Source organism: Manduca sexta, chromosome 25 (assembly GCF_014839805.1).
Source record: "Manduca sexta isolate Smith_Timp_Sample1 chromosome 25, JHU_Msex_v1.0, whole genome shotgun sequence".
NCBI lineage: Eukaryota > Metazoa > Arthropoda > Insecta > Lepidoptera > Sphingidae > Manduca > Manduca sexta.
In genome coordinates, this window is record NC_051139.1 from 6,481,061 (window position 1) to 6,494,748 (window position 13,688).

At 34.6% G+C, this 13,688-nt stretch overlaps 1 non-coding gene across 1 annotated transcript; it reads right to left on the minus strand.

The window, feature by feature from the left end:
* Positions 1-12,021: 12,021 nt before the first annotated feature.
* On the minus strand, positions 12,022-12,095 carry Trnat-agu. The gene has a single exon. It is a non-coding gene; the product is annotated as a tRNA-Thr (tRNA).
* Between the last annotated feature and the right edge of the window lie 1,593 nt (positions 12,096-13,688).

A 13,688-nucleotide genomic window follows, 5' to 3' on the forward strand; every position in this document is an offset into this window, starting at 1 on the left:
ACGGGATTGTTCCTCTTAAAAAGTTCTAAAAAATATATTATAAATAAAGTCCCCCGCTGCATCCGTCTGCCTAAACGTGTTAAACTCAAAAACTACCCAACGTATTAAGATGAAATTTGGTATGGAGACAGTTTGAGACCCTGGGAAGAACATAGGCTCCCGGGAAACTACTACTTTTATAACGGAATACTTTAGCCTGAAAAACTTTATAACGCGGGTGGAGCCGCGGGCAAAAGCTAGTATAAGTATATACACAGCCGCGGAAGGCGATAGAAAAAATAGTTTATGAAGACCGTAGTTTTATCTTGACGACACCAGTCTATTAAATTGGGAATCGGGAAAATCTTGTTCCCGAGGGAGAGGGATACTCGCCCCACAGATGGTTTTTGTGTTGGATAGATACTGGATAATACAGATGGTATCAATCACGTTATCTTAATTAACGACTACTAGACGGTCCTAAAATTAACGCGTAAACAAAATATTATTTCTTTGTTTGTATTTTATTACAAGTTATTGCTCAGAGTTCCGCTCGCGGGAATGGAACAGCCCGGCATAAAAATCTAAATGCATACTTTTTGGAGATTAGAAGTACCCTACAATGTGTTAAATTAGGGGACTGTGATCTATCTGTGTGCCAGATTTCATTCAAATACATTTACCGGTTTCTATGTGTCCTTCGAAAAAATGTTCAAATGTCTTCACAAACTTTTATATTAGTAAGACATTATGAAATTGTAATAATTTTATAGAATAGCACCGTGTAACCATTTGTAGACATTTTTTGCATGAACAGGCCGACTCGATCGAATTGGTACCACTCACAGTCACCGTCCAAATCGCTGACGTACCCATAATTCAATTCGTCACACATTGCTCATGCGCATTGGTGACCATTGAACATCAAGTGACCCACTTACTTGCTTATGTCGGCCTATTGTTAATAAAACCTTTCCAGATTTTACACCTACCTCCTTAATTATTCAATGAACTGGATCAAACCTTTTGTAGATAATATTATTCTAATGTATTTCTCAGCACGCTATGCTGCAGATTGATGGTCTATTCTAAATATTTTATAGTTGTTCCAGTTCTCACATAACGTCATCCACTTAAATATCGTTATCACATTGTATATAACTGGCGATAGCCCAATTGAGAGTGAAACGGACTTTCTAGATGAATATCCGCAGGTTCAAAACCCTAAGGCATATCTGATTTTTCTAAATTTATGTGTGTATTATCGGCTTTAACGGCGAAGGAAAACATCGTGAGGAAACCTAAATACCAAAAAAAAACTATATAAGATTATTGAGAATATGTGAAGTCGGCCAATCCGCACTAGGTCAGCGTGGTGGACTAAGGCTTAATTCCTCTCAGTAGTAGAGGTTCGTGCCTCGCATTAGGACAGTATATAATACAGGGCTGATATTATTTAATACATTTTCTAAAGACCAAGGGTCCTGAAGACCGATAACCATTACATTAACAAGCATGACGTTGAACGTTTAACTTAATCGTTACATGGTTTAACGCCATTATCACTGTTACACCTCATTAAAAATATATTAGTCGTTTAATTATGTACGGACGAGCCAAGGGAACTGATCGGGCTATTGACTAATTGCTACATGAATATGTTATGGGAATTCTTGTTTACCGATACGATTACGTGTCCAGTTAAGTATAGTATATAGTGTACAGGCCGGCGTAATTGTGTCGACTGGCGAGGGGTAATCTCTCGATCAACATTCTATATAGACACTATTTTATTTATCATCAGGTTGAGTATTATCATTATTCTGAGCTCATATGAAAACATAGATAGTTACATTCATGTTACTAATAAGTGACGTATCACGGTAAATGCTACTCACATATTATAGTACAAGACGAAAGATGGTATAGGTAACTATTATATTGGGCCACAGTGCAAGTAAATCTTGAAAAAGTTAATAGCAAGAATGAAGTGAAAGTACTGCGTGAAATAATCAAATGTAATTATTATAAATGCATGACTGCTGTTCACAAATTGAAAACACGTAAAGCCACACCTGCTCCTCGTCTCTATTAATGCAACAATTAAGGAGATTAGACGTTAGTGTCTCAATCATTAGAGTAGTAGATAACGGATAAATTATATCCAGTTAGGGTAAATTTTACAGTGTTATTATAACCAACATGGATATTTCCCCCAAAAACATGTTTGGTAATTTATTTTTATTTGCATATTACTATTGTCAAATCTTTTGGTATGTTATCAAGTTAAACACTGGAATATGTTTTTTTCATTTGTGAATGTGTATGTAATGATTTCCAAGCTTGATTTGTCCTGCCCCTAAAAAGTATCCTGAGTTGAAATATAGTGTGTATGAATTTCCGAAAAATCTTTTACCTGACTGTAAATCAAATTCATAATACCCTTTCATAGATAAGCTGTCAATCAATGGCTGTCAATAATAAATTTAGAAGGGAAACTCTTTCGAAATCGCCAATTTCGGTTTCTTCTACTTCAGCCTTCATCAACGCAATGCTGAGTAAAGGCCTCTTCCATATTTCGCCAACTAGTGTAACTATTAACAACTTTGGCTTATTTACTTAATAAAAAAAAATATTTGTGTACGTAAATCAAGTGGCTGTTAAATATCAATTAAACCAGACAATGTATACTCAGATACCAGCCATCGTTCAACTCTTGTATTTGTTTTTCTCGTAAATTTATCGACTGACAGATTAACGATGCTGTCTGACCATCGTCTCCTTAAAATAGTTCGCTTGCTTCACTTATATGGATGCACGTTGGCTTTCGCTTAACTATTGCAGTCTAGCAAAAAACTTGGTACCAATCTAGGATAGTAAGGACACAACAGTTGCACTATTAGTTTATATATAAGTTTTATTTAATATAATATTAACTCTAGGATTTGTAATTTCAAAAACTCGATTGTAAACGAACGTTGCGAGGCATGCTTCGATTTACTTTATGATTAAAATTAATTAAAAGTACAAGTAACTTTATGACCTTATATTTGTCATTTAATTTAAAATAAAATAGAAATAAAATTCGCTATCGATACTGATTAAGTAGCCGTGAGATCACCCATAAGATGTACGGCAGGAATGTAACAAAAACTAAGCCAAAGACTCCTTGTAACTTGCTTGAAAAGTGTGTGGGGCTGACCCCGCATTGGAGTAACATAAGTGTGTGGGAGAGACTGGTTAAATATTTGGTTACCAGGCGCCTGTATAGCGTGTAATAATGAAATTACATTTTAAAACAGGTATTTCTGCTTAATTTACTATCAGTGTCGCATCGAGTCCGCATGGACGATAAAATCTAGTTTAAATTTTAACGCCTATAGTCAGGCGATACGAGGCCTTGTCGGTAGCGCATTTCCATAGTAACCCTTTCAAATTGTATAAACATAGAATAAATGCGAGCTGTTTTTTTGTAACTGAATAAGACCAGCAAGCCCCTTCGCCTGATAGGCGACTGAATATTCACATATATTTATTAGTGCAATCGTAATCCTGAGACATAAGATGTTAAGTATTGAATTGTTCAGTAATACCATGTTTGTGGCCGTTTTGGATGTTTATTCATTGATTTTGGGTGCTAAGAAATATGTTTACAAACTAACCGCTATGTAAAAAGAGACCATACTTTTGTACATTGAATACTGACTTTTCTGTATATCTGTAAATATTTCGTAGTTCATTGGGTCGTATGATCGCTTTATCTCTCTTACACTTTTCTACCCTATCTGCTTGAACACAGTCCAATCGCAATATCTATTGTGCTGACCACGCTAGACGCTATCTACCCAGCATAAAATCTATCTCTTCTAAATCTGATCAATATCATCACAATTATAATTACAGCGGCGTCATTAAAATGTCGCGTCGACAGTTAACCCGCGCTTTCTTCACGTTCCGTGGCACGGTGAGTGACCTGTCGTGCTTTGATTGATTGCCTCCCGACGGAAAATCGCCGATACCAGGTGTGAGTGAGACAGGTAATCAATCATTCTCACTTTTAATCAATTTACTTAACCGTTTGTACGTGAAATTTTAATCAGAATCTGTATTTGCATTGGATATTCCATTTTTTACCTGAGATCGGAAGCGCGTGGATGTGCTCCTGACAGTTCATTACAGGGGATAATGAAGGCGCTATTTGTTTGTTCACGTTGAGTTTCAATAACTTTAAAGTATATTTTTTATAAAGTTTTTCTTAATGTGATAATTACAATATATTTTTATGTTATTGTGTTATAACTTGGCAATACCTACTGTTATCAATTGTATTAACGGAACATTGAATGAAGAGATACCCATGCAAAATTTAAAAAAAATATTACTTATGTATATGCGATGCAATATGTCTGGATTGTGAATATATTGATCACGATCACAGATTATAATTTTAATTCCGGCCTCATTTCGTGACAGTGTAATGAGCTAGTGAAAGAGGTCTGCATGCTATTTTCGAATATAATCTATTTTTGAATATTTTTCAAATTCTGCATTGAATTTATTAGTTCAATAGTATATTTTATAAAGATACTTAAAATGTTCAGCATGTAACATAATATTTTGTCTAATTCCCTTTTTAGATTACATTAAATTTGAAGATTCTCTGATCACGATGTCAAGTCTATAATCATTTCTAGCATCTAAACACTGTCCAGCATCCATAAATATTTTTAAAAAATTTAATCGGTATGCGAATGCGTCGATGCACTGGAGGCTGGCAACCCTTCAGCCGTCGTGTTAACCGATGTGTGCCCCCGGCGTTGTTTACCCGACCGCACAAGACACTTCATTTTCTTTTCACCGAGTATGGCAACCCTCTCTGCATAATGAATGCAGAGTCTTCTGGAGCCTTTAAATTTTAGATCCATTGTGCAAGGTGTCGCGACACTTTCAATATAATTGATTTTATGTGCAATATTGTATGGCTGGTGTGAATGAATCTAGATTTGAAAGGGTTGAATCGTTTAAATAAGAAATGAGAGTATTTTTTATCCCTTTTTGCAGACAAATTGCGATTTCGATACTCACGTTTCATTTTTTATTATCTATACTAATATAAAGCTGAAGAGTATGTTTATTTAAACGCGCTATCTCAGGAACTATTAAACCGATATTGAATTTTTTCCTAATAGGAAGTTACATTACTCTTGAGTGCTAAAGACTTTTATACCGCACAAAATTTTTCACGCGGGCGGACCCGCAAGCAAAAGCTAGTCATGTCATAAAACTGAGGGTTTATTTAAAGGCAGTTTACACTAGCACTGCTTACCAACTAGCATAGGTATATATTAAAACAAGCACTGTATTGTAAAATAAGTGCTCGTAAACGCGGCCACCATTTTCATTTGCGAGTACACCTCGCTAAAATACTGTATACAAAAGAGCGGTGGCAGTCGTCACGTTCGTTTTTGAATACATTTGGCTGTGTCATCCGCAGCTCTTCTGCAATGAAACCTTGCCAAGGCAGACCGTCTCACAACGGTTCATTAAGCTAAATGCTTGTCCGGGATCGATAGTAATCATTCCGCTCTAAAAAGGATAGCTGAGGTTATCTCGCCGAGTTTCGACTTAACGATGTCGTACTTCGTTTTCGGTTCGACTGTTGTCGTCTAGTAAGTCGTAACCAGGACTTGTGTACTCCAAAACTACTGATGGTTAGGCCAATATATTGTTGTCTTCTAGCGACCCGTTCCAGCTTAGATGGGTAGCAAAGCAAATATGCCTATAGTTTACTGTGATACAATAACGTTTCATACACATAAATCTTCATCTTGAATCATTCATTCATGAGTGAATATCGTATGAAAAAGCTTTGGGTAGTTTTTGAGCCTATCACGTTCAGACAGGTAGATATAGCGGGAACTCCGTTTTATAAATATGATAGGAAAACTGTAAAGTTACTCGCAAGCCACGACGTCATTAACAATAGTTAAAACTGGTGCCATTAAGTAATCTTAAAATTACATAATAAGTTACAAGAAAAAATATCCTATGAACATCCATAAAATCTGATAATATGGAAATGTAACAAACTATAAATATACGGATATTAAAAAAGTTACGAAATCAAAACTGATAGCTATAATATTTACCGACATCTCGATATTAAACATGGCCTCTTGTACAAGATTTAACGAATCCCTCAAAGATTTCCGTAAGCCAACACTTCGTCCCTTTTCGTACGTATTCAAAAGCTTACGAATAACATACGGTTATTGGACGAATGGGTGTTCGGGGAGATTTCATTACATCTGCTTTCATTTGCACCAAATACGTGTGAATGTATAAAAGAGATGTACTTACCTACTTGGTCATATTTCATAATTTATTTATACCCTTTTTCCGTGTACATGTTGTATGTATGTTTCAGTGTTATTGTGTTACAACTTTATTTCTTTTTTCATGCTATGTGCGTATTGGGAATTTTGTTTTAATAATGCATTAATATAATAAAAGATGTGGTCAATGATTCCTCTATAGGAACAAATATGAATAATTTGAATTAATGACAGAAATACTGTAAAACTCTTAGTACAACTGAATGTTTTAAAGGCGATAGTTGCATGTTTTCACATCACAAAATAACATTAAATCTTCCATTTAATTTTTTTCATCTGCTTTGCTTAACCCTCGAAAGAGTTTTTGTAAGCAAACAGAGCAATTAATCAACGTCTGTTGTATATTGTTTCCACGCACAATTAGCTTTCTTTTGCGGTCGAAAATTAAGGAAAATTAAGGACGAAAATTAACGCGCCCTGTTTGGAATTACGAACTTAGGGTTATGCGGAGACGAGATTAAGCGTTGATTGTAATCTATGGAGGGATTAACTTTTGAGAAGTTGTTTCGTAGCTGAGAATTTAACAATATTTTCTTGTAAAATTAAGCAAAATTGTTCTTTATATTTGAAAATTTGGAAGAAATTGCAGTGATTTTGGATTAATGTGGAGTCACGTAACAGTGGACAAATTAATACTTAATATATTGAATACTTAAAACCTTCTCTTTGAAAAATGGTGACATTAAATAAGTGAAATTACTGACCTTGCTGTTGGTACTACTTCTAACGACATCTGGCGAGTTTGTATTTAATTAATAAGTAATGGATGGAGAGAACGTACGGCAACCTACACCATCTTTTGGACAAAAATCATCGTGACCACAACCATGCTGTCAAGAACTAAACGATGAAAAAGAAAAATAAGTAATGGACCGAAATAGCAAATGCAGTGATTGTTGATTTTCTCATCTTTTACGCTAAAGTTATTATGAACTGGTGGTAGGTCCCTCATATGTGAGAGTCCGCCTGGGTAGGTACCACCGCAATGTCTATTTCTGCCGCCAAGCAACTGTGTGTAGACACTGTTGTGTTTCAGTTTGAAGAACATTGTAGCCTGTGTAACTGCTGCACATAATAAGACAACATCTCATGTCTCAGGATGGCGAGCTCAGTGGAATACCAAACAATACTTTGTAATTCAAGGTGTTGGATGGTGTTCCTACTGTTTATGGGCGGTCGTGTCGCTTACCAATAGGCGAACGGCAAGCTCGTCTCGTCATTCAAAGCAATAAAAAAAGAGAACTTTGGCGTTATTATTTCGATTAGAAAACATCATTGACGGCCTTTAAAGACAGTCTCCTACAGTGATAATCAATATTTCATAGATATATCATAGGGATATCTTTATGCGACATTCGGAGTTATCTATTATCTACCCTGAATAACTTAATATACATTATTGTGGATATCTCGTGCCAAAATGGTAATGGTTTTGGGTCGTATATTTCCGTTTACGACATAGTTATAAATTATCAATCGATGTATCTTCCTGTAAAATAATGGTAGATGTCAATGGACATGAATGTATGTAAGTGACCACTTTGGGATGGTGAGGTATGAAGTTAATAATGTATTGGCGAGTCAGCAGACGTTCTTACAGTAGTAATTATAAAGTAAGGGCAAACACGATCCTTGTTGGATCTTGACTAATAGCTAGATAATACGTTCAATTATATTTTCCCGCCGTTACACCCACCACTACAACTCCTGTAAGCCAGGATCAGCAGTGACACGCATTTTCTGACACCGAGCAGTGAAGCTCGGCGAGTCTCAGGGAAAACTAATTTGTCATTATCAATTAGCGGTTTGTGTTTATTCCACCAAAGCGCTGTTCAAATCACTATCATCTATTTAGCTATTTACTTGTAGCTTTAATGAGTTCTTAATTTATTCTGTAGACCCTTTACACAGGCAGTTTTGGAGGTAACGATTAATATTACAATCGCATAATGTTTAAGCCGAGATATACTTAGAACAGTGCGATATTCCGTCTGTACGTTGATAAAGTGCAGCGGAAGACGGAGGCTTATCTGGGCGGTTGTAGGTCGCTCGATACAGCCGACGCGGGGTGAATACCGAATCGTGATGACTGCCTTTACACCGCAGCGAATGGTTATAAAAATTAGATACATTTGGTATATCGAAGTTTGGTCTGAAAATCTATAAGGGCTTATGTCCAGCCGTAGATGATGATATCGTAGCTCTATGTGAGAGTCATCTTGGTATAGAATTGGTTAGTTTTTTTTTTATCAGGATTCAATTAAATGCAATCTTGACGGTTTTAAATAGAGGTCTCATCAACCCATGCTATAATTTCGTACAAAAACCCACGAATATTCTATCTTTGTCTGTGTTTGTAAGATTTCGTCGTTTCCACAAACTTATACTGATGTTTTTTAATTCAGGCTAGATTTATGAATCATTCTATCAAACACTTTCAAGCCCATCAACTTGGTATATTGTATATAATTAATGTACATTATAATTGTACTATTTATAAAGGGTAATTTTGATATTGCCTTAATAAATTAAACCAAATACTCTTTTTTACCTTTGCTAACACTGTGTATATTTTCACCAAAAATCCCAGTTTTACTTTTCCGACTTTCTGATCATTTTAGAGTTTAGTTGGAATACGGCGCATGCTTAGTTTTAAAAGTGTTATATTGCCAGTGTGACAAATTTACTTAGTGTAGAAGCAGTGGCATAAGCGCGAGTAAAATTTAAATTACTTTTTATTGATTTTTAATTTTTTCGAAACTTTCACTTTTCTATTTCACACTACGGTTCGATTAACTTATGGTAAAGTGTTATTTTGAATAAAATAAATGTATGATTTAATTAATAATGCTCCGTCAAAATGTCTCTATATTACGTACAAAACAATGGGAAATCGCAACGGTGTACAAGACGGACGCAACGTTATTAAGATTTCAGTTATTGTCGTCTATTTAGTTCAGTATACTTTATCACCAGTTTACATGAAAATTACTTATTTATCTTGAATGGTGTTTTACGAATGACGAAATTATGAGGGACTGAAGTAACATTTCTAAAGATAAATGTATGACATCATTTGAAGAGATTCAAAAGGTTCTTGAAATATATTATTTCACAAAGAGGAAAGAGAAAAACCTCAATTATAAAATACAGAAAAAATATTTAATATACTTTATTGTGTTTGTTTTTTGCTATATAATGCCTACGAAATCTGTCGAACAAAGATTATAGTGATCATATCATGAAATACTAATAAAATTACCAGTCCTTCTAACTTCTACTATAGATTCTTGAAATATAATAGAATAAAGTATTTAAAAAATAAGATTAATTAATACTTAATCCAAATATTGCTATATATCTCGCAATAAGACGTAGGCCGCGTCCAACGACCCAGACGAATCTCTTAGGAATTGAGCCGCAGATTCAAATTAAATCGACTTTGCATAAACTCATATATTTAGCGGATAGACAGGAAATAATAATGCTATTTCATCTTCTAGCAGTCTCTATAAAATCTGCATATTTTAGTTTAGGATTAGATCGCACTCTTGACCTTATTTCTACCAACAAATAATATATTATGTATCGCAATCACTGTTGCCAGGCCTTGTTCTGCCAACCGAGGACTTATACGGGCCCATTCAAATAATAGCTTGGCATCCAAGTGACAAATGACGTATTTTATGAATATGTTTCTTATTTGTCGTTCCTTAGAATTGTGAGCTTTTAGAATGACAAAGACCCGAGAGCTTTCTTAATAACTTATGTGGTAGGGTTCGCGGGAGACAAATAGTGTCCTTTCAACTCAGGATCAATGGTTGTCTGTTGTAACCAAGAACTGTGTGGTTATGCAGCTTTTCGAGATTAAAACGGTATATGTTATTATAATTAGGTATAAGAGTCTATGAGGTTATATTTGCAATATTGTAGAACAAAGATTTTGGATATAATATTTGTCTATAACGTTAATGAGTTGCTTCGGCAATATTTGGATACATGAGTCCATATTAAGAATTATCGATGTAAACTCAGCATCATTTGTATGCATGAATGTATATCCAATCTCTTTTATCTAATATGATATCAAATGTGTTATTCAATAGGGGACTGATAATATCACGATATAAAAAAGTGTTCATCTTGCTATAATCTCGTTTGTCGTAATACCAGCGCTTTAAGTTATCTAGGCTGTGCAGGCAGACGCGCGAGGTGATTAAACTAATTGCCTGCCCATTGCTCTTGGCTGAATGAGATGTTTACTTTAGTCGGTCAACGAACCCGACACGTGGTTATATTTTTTACATTACCCACCGCCGCTAATTATCTAGTTACCGCAATACACATTGTATGTAGGGCTGCCAGTTTGAATTTTATATTTAACGTTGCAGGAAAGTGGAATTGTGTTCCAAATTTAAATTTAAATATTTATCAAGACTAGTGAATTATTATTTACACATCGAATTAAAAATAAAATATAATTATAATTAGGCCTTTAGTCCTGAATTTTTATTCATTGACTATAATATTTTGCATTGTATATTTATCAACTTACCGTATCTAATTTATTCATTTCCAAAAAGGTCACATGAACTAATTCATTAAATATAGCCGCTATTTGTATGTGTATAATAATAATAATGTCACCCCTGTATTATGTACTGTCCCACTGTTGGGCACGGGCATCCTCTACTACTGAGAGGGAATAGGCCTTAGTCCACCACGTTGGCCTAGTGCGGATTGGTAGACTTCACACACCCTCGAAAATTCCTAATAGAGAATTTCTCAGGTATGCAGGTTTTGTATTATTTGTATGTGTATATTTATTTGGTACTCAACATAAAAAAATGTCGGCTACGTTCTCGGGTTGCTATGACCCTTTGCTCCTGCATTTAAAATATGATATGTGTGACAACCCTATTCTTAACCGTTCGGTAATTGAGCGCGTGTTTATTGTTACTGCATCGGCTTTGATTTCGCAACGGTCTTCATCCATTGATTTGTACTTAATGTTTATAAACTTACATTCGGTAGTTCTATAAAGCTAATAGTGATTCTATTTTCGGTAATCGTTTAATGTTAAAGCAATTATGATTTGTAATTCAGTTTTAAATTGTGTCGTAAGAGATAAGTTCATGGGAATATGATGTTAAAATGTATTTTTTTTATTAAAAAGGCCTTCTTATTATCTAATAATATCGCAGATCGCTGATTTAAATGATAAGTTTATAGTTGCAGTATTAGTATTTATTAAGTTATTTTATTTGACCTTGCGGATGTAATCATGATTTTTTATTTTGTATTACGAATATTTTTAAAACTGAATTAAAAGCAAGGTCACTGCATTACGATTTAGTATTAAGAATTATTAGTGAAATTTTAACTTGTTGAAAATTCATATTTATTGAAATACTTATAAATACTTTTAAATAGTACCACGAAAGTTGTAAAGTCTTCAAAACGTCGCGAGAAATAATAATATAAAACACCGCGATAACATTCGGAAAATAGCTTTATTTCAATGTTTAACATTCGCGTAAATATAAGAAATCATTACCTGTTTATTTAAATAATTACTATATCAATGATTTTATACGTGTTAGGTGTGGAAACTACGTAATACAAAAAATAAAGCACATCACTTTTAAGGCCCCGGCGAGATTCGAACTCACGATCTCCTGTTTACTAGACAGGCGCTTTAACCAACTAAGCCACGGCGCCACGTCTTCCTCTGGACAATATTGCAAAGTCTTTTCCAAAGAAACACAACAAAATTTTTCCAGTATTCAATTTAATTATAATATCATATTATTATATATTTATATTTTCATTTGTAATGGGTACAATAATCTACATAAACAACTATTTTTGACGACTATTCGATTTATTTTTAGCTGCATCATGTTTTTTAAGCGCCGTAGAGTCGCTGACACACGCTTCATAAAGTATTTTTATTTTAAAATAGTTTTACTAATCCGTCCGAAATAAATTTCTAAACTAAAAATAATATTTTAAATCTTGAGCAACATCGTAAGGCGATAACAACAATTATACTTTACAATGTCACAGGACAATAAATATGGTACAATTTAACGTAAACTGCTCAAATACACATTTCAGCTCGTATTCGGGATTGTGATGGGTTTCAGTACAGTCTCTAAGAGCTTTCTTCGAATACGTTATGGCATCCGACACGATTTTTATCGAAGAGGACGTGGTATCAGAAATTATTTTTATAAAAATGTCACCTCACACACACGCTCACACATATTATCTCTGAAGGTAGACGGAGGTGTAATTGGTGTACCCATTTTCCACTGTATGTATTTCGTCCCGTGATGTGATATGATGCGAGCCTATCGCCATATAGGGCACAAATTCCAGACAGATATTGAGTAGAAAAACCGAATATCGATTGCCCTACCTGGGATTGAAACCGAGACCGCAGTTCTACAGTGGTACTGTGATACAATTACGCCACCGAGGTAGTCGGCAATATTTCTCCTATGAAATATCATATATTGACAGACTATACTAGTAAGTAGTCCTTGCCCATTTCATTGTGCAGTAAATAGAAAGCTAATAAATAGGTATATGCCGGTAAATGTGATAACTTCTGCCAATCCTCAATGTCGAAGAAATCGTGTACGGCATTACCTTTTATTATAATAATAATAATATCAGCCCTGTATTATATACTGTTCTACTGGGTACGGGCCTCATCTACTACTGAGAGGGATTACCTTTTATTATTTAAGACAAACTATATAAAAAAATTAAAAGAGAGTTGGCAGGTAGAGAACCTCTACTCGAACTCGTCGCCCTGGGATATCCCAGAGCCACATATATTCTATATTTGTTAGGTTAAAATATTTGGTAATTCATAAAATAATAAAATTTGAATTATGACATAAATATCTTGGTGTAATATTTTATTATTAAAATTCACGAGTTAAGGAAACGATATTGAGTAAATTGAACGCAATGAATGGAAGCGATACTATGATTTGAGGTTTGTTGAGTTGTAAGACTAAAACAGAGAGTAGAGCGTTAAATACGGTAGAGGTTGAAATGAAGACTAATTAAGAGGTGTTTGTGTATAGTTAATTTAGAAGCAAAGTGTAAGTAATTACTATAAATAAAGTAATTGTGTTATTATGATGGTAGGTCTCCCATATGTAAGAGTCTGCCTGGGTAGGTACCACTGCAATGTCTATTTCTGCCGCCAAGCAGCAGTGTAATCACTGTAGTGTTTCGGTTTGAGGGACATTGTAGCCAATATTTTTAATTTTTAACATCTCATATCTCAGGACG